This window comes from Carlito syrichta, unplaced genomic scaffold (genome assembly GCF_000164805.1).
Source record: "Carlito syrichta isolate Samal-C Ts95f unplaced genomic scaffold, Tarsius_syrichta-2.0.1 Scaffold308976, whole genome shotgun sequence".
Lineage (NCBI taxonomy): Eukaryota > Metazoa > Chordata > Mammalia > Primates > Tarsiidae > Carlito > Carlito syrichta.
In genome coordinates, this window is record NW_007253072.1 from 348919 (window position 1) to 353184 (window position 4266).

Here is a 4266-nt window from a genome sequence, read left to right on the forward strand (position 1 = left end):
CAACTCAAAAAAAAAAAAAAAAAATGAGTATAGAATTTTCTCTTTCTGTTGAGATAATTATATATATGTTTTCCTTCAATCTATTAATGTGATAAATTACTTGAATAGATTTTCTGATGTTAAACCAAGTTTGATTCCTAGAAGAAATACAACTTGCCTGATGTATAATACTTTTTATACTTATATTTTGTTAATACATTGTTTTTGTTTTTGTTTTTTTTTGAGTTGGAGTCTCACTCTGTCGCCCAGACTGGAGTGCAGTGGCCGCTCCCGGCCACCACAGCCTCGACCTGCTGGGCTCCGGCGATCCTTCCGCCTCAGCCTTCCGAGTAGCCGGAATTACAGGCGCACGCTACCGCCCGGCTGATTTGTTGATTTATTGTAGAGATGAGGTCTCCCTGCCCAGGCGGGTCTCGAACCCGCGGGCTCGGGCAATCCATTTACCTCAACCTCCCAAAGGCGTGGGATTACAGGCTGAGCCACCGAGCCCGGCTTGTTAATACATTGTTTATGCTTGTTGCCTCCATTTTGGTGAGAGTGGCCTATAATCTTATCTTTTTCATATGTTTTTGTCTTGTTTCTCATTTTGCTATGAAAGTTAATCAAGTTTCATAAGATGATTGGGTGGAGTGTTTCCTCTTTTTCTATTCTCTGAAAGTATTTGTGTAAGATTTGGATGATTTGTTCTTTGAATGTTTGTTAGAGTTTTCCTTTTAAATAATCTGTGCCCAGTGTTTTCTTTGTGGGAAGAGTTTAACTACAGATTTTATTTCCTTAAATGTTATTATACTATTAAGTTTTATTTCTTGATTCTGTTTTGGTATTTTAAGATTATTTGTAGTTTCATCTAAATTGTCCCCCCAAAGTACATTGGCATAAAGTTGTTCACAATGTTCTCTTATTTTCTTTTTGTTCTCTGCCACATCTTTACTTTGTCCGCATTTATGGGTCCAGCCCTTTTAATTTATGTCTTCTCTTTTTCTTCTTGAACAGTTTTGCTTCAGATCTGTCAACATTATCTATTTTTTTAAAGTCCCAACTTTTGCACCGGGTCTGGTGACTCACGCTTTTAATCCCAGCACTTTGGGAGGCCAAGACAGGAGGGCTACTTAAGGCCAGGAGTTCAAGATCAGCCTGGGCAACAAAGCGAGACCCCCGTCTCTAAAAAAAATTGTAAAATTAGGTGAACATGATGGTACCCGTCTATAGTCCCAGCTACTTGAGAGGTTGAGGTGGGAGGATCACCTGAGCCTGGGAGTTCGAGGTTGCAGTGAGCTATGATTAAACCACTGCACTCTGACCTGGGCAACAAAGTGAGAACCTCTCTGGGAAAAAAAAAAAAAAAGCCTAAAAACTAAAAAAAACCATAAAGTCTCAACTTTCTGCCTTATTCATTGATGATTCTGTTCATTGTATAAATATGCCAAAATTGTGTCCATTTACTTGTTAGTGGACGTTTAGGTTGTCCCGATCTTGTTTATTACAGATAAAGCTACTATGAACAACTGCATACAAGTCATTTCTCTTAAGTACCTAGGATTGCAATGGCTGGGTTGTGCAGTAAATATATGTTTAGCTCTTTGAGAAAACTGCCAAATTGTTTGCCAAAGTGGTTGCAGTGTATGAAAGTTCCAGTTACTCCACATTCTTTTTTTTTTGTTTTGAATTGGAGTCTCACTCGGTTGTCCAGGTTGGAGCGTAGTGGCACACTCACAGCTACCGCAGCCTCAACTTGCTGGACTCAGGCGATCCTTCCTTCTCAGCCTTCCAAGTAGCTGGAGCTATGGGTGTGTGCCACCATGCCTGACTTTTTTTTTTTTAATTATTATTACCATGACATTCTTTTTTTTTTTTTGATTCAGAGTTTCACTCTGTCGCCCAGGCTGGAGTGCAGTGGCATGCTCATGGCCACCGCAGTCTCAACCTACTGGGCTCAGGCGATCCTTCTTCCTCAGCCTTCCAAGTAACTGGAACTACAGGCACATGCCATCATGCCTGGCTATTTTTCTCTTATTTGTTGTAGAGATGAGGTCTCACCAGGTTGCCCAAGCCGGTCCTGAACTCCTGGGTTCAGGCAATCCTCTCACCTCAGCCTCCCAAAGTATTGGGATTATAGGTGTGAGCCACTGCGCTCGGCCTCTTTCTTTCCTTTTTTTTGAGTCGGAGTCTCACTGTGTTGCCCAGGCTGGAGTGCAGTGGCACGGTCACAGTCACTGCAGCCTCGACTTGCTGGACTCAGGTCATCCTTCCGCCTCCGTCTTCCAAGTAGCTGGAACTATGGGTGCATGCCACCATGCCTGACTTTTTTTTTATTATTATTCTTACCATGATAGTCTTTTTTTTTTTTTTTTTTTTTGAGTCAGAGTCTCACTGTGTCACCCAGGCTGGAGTGCAGTGGCACACTCACGGCCACCACGGTCTCCACCTACTGGGCTCAGGTGATCCTTCCACCTCAGCCTTCCAAGTAACTGGAACTACAGGTGCACGCCATCACACCCAGCTATTTTTCTTTTATTTATTGTAGAAATGAGGTCTAGCCAGGTTACCTAGGCTGGTCTCGAACTCATGGGTTCAGGCAATTCTCTCACCTCAGCCTCCCAAAGTACTGGGATTATAGGTGTGAGCCACCACGCTCAACCTCTTTCTTTCTTTCTTTTTTTGAGTCGGAGTCTCACTCTGTCACCCAGGCTGGAGTGCCGTGGCATGCTCACAGCCACCTTGACCTGCTGGGCTCAGGCGATCCTTCCGTACCACACTTGGTTTATTTTTTGATTTATTGTAGAGACGGGGGTCTCACCAAATTGCCCAGGCTGGTCTCAAACTCCTGGGCTCAGGCAATCCCCTTGCCTTGGCCTCCTGAAGTGCTGGGATTACAGGCATGAACCACCACACCCAGCTTCTCCACATCCTTGCTAACACCAGACACTGCTATTATTCTTACTTTGACCAATTCACTGTTTTTCAAAGAGAGTTGAATGTCAAGAAAAATATTGAATATATTTACCCCTGTCGTGACCATTTTCAGGGACTGATGATCTTGGTGCAGCTCCAAATTCTCATCTAGTGTCCTCTGATTCTGCAGGAAAGACTTCCTTAAGCATTTTTTATAGTGCACGCAAGATTTCCTGGTGATGAATTCTTTCAGTTTTTGTATGTCTAAAAAAAATTCATATTCTACCTTAGTGGTTGAAATATATATATGTTGGAGTTGGGGTCTCACTCTGTTGCCCAGGCGGGAGTACAGTGGCAGTGGCATGATCATGGCCTGTCACAGCCTCAGTCTTCCAGGCTCAGGCGATCCTTCCTCTGAGGCCTCCTGAGTAGCTAGGACTATAGGCACAGGCCACCACGGCCGGCTAATTTTTCTTCATTTTTTCATTTTCTGTAGAGATGAGATTTTGCTATGTTGCCCAGACTGGTCTCGAACTCCTGGTCTCAAGCAATCCTACCTTGGCCTCCCAGAGTTCTAGGATTTCAGCCACCACACCTGGCTGAAAGATATATTTACTGGGTTAAGAATTCTAATTGAGCTTTGCAGACTCCACCGCCTTGAGCCTTTCCCCGTCAGCCATGGTCAGCCCCACCGTGTTCTTCGACATCGCCATCGACGGCGAGCCCTTGGGCCGCGTGTCCTTCGAGCTGTTTGCAGATAAAGTTCCAAAGACAGCAGAAAACTTTTGTGCTCTGAGCACCGGAGAGAAAGGATTCAGTTATAAGGGTTTCCGCCTTCACAGAATTATTCCAGGGTTTATGTGCCCGGGTGGTGACTTGACACGCCATAGTGGCACTGGCGGCAAGTCCAGCTAGGGGAGAAATGTGATGGTGAGAGAACTTCATCTTGGAGCATACAGGTCCCGGCATCTTGTCTATGGCAAATGCTGGACCCAACGTAGACGGTTCCCAGTTTTTCATCTGCTACTAAGACTGAACCGTTGGATGGCAGGCGTGTGGTTTCTGGCAAGGCAAAGAGGGCAGGAATGTTGTGCGAGCCACGGAGGGCTTTGGGTCCAAGAGTGGCAAGACCAGCAAGGAGATCACCCTTGCTGACTGTGGACCACTCTAAGAAATTTGACTTGTTTTATCTGAAACTGCCAGATCATTCCTTCTGTAGCTCAGGAGAGCACCCCCTCCATCCCATGTGCTCGCAGTATCCCTGTACTCTTTGTGCTCTCGCTACAATTCTTTGGGTTCCATATTTTCCTTATTCCCTTCCACGTCTAGTTGGATTACAGAGAAATAAAAACCAAATAACAACAACAACAAAAA

General features: G+C 44.6%; 1 pseudogene; it reads left to right on the forward strand.

Moving 5' to 3' along the window:
- Nucleotides 1-3570: 3570 nt before the first annotated feature.
- Nucleotides 3571-3807, forward strand: LOC110596416 (annotated as a pseudogene).
- Nucleotides 3808-4266: the final 459 nt, after the last annotated feature.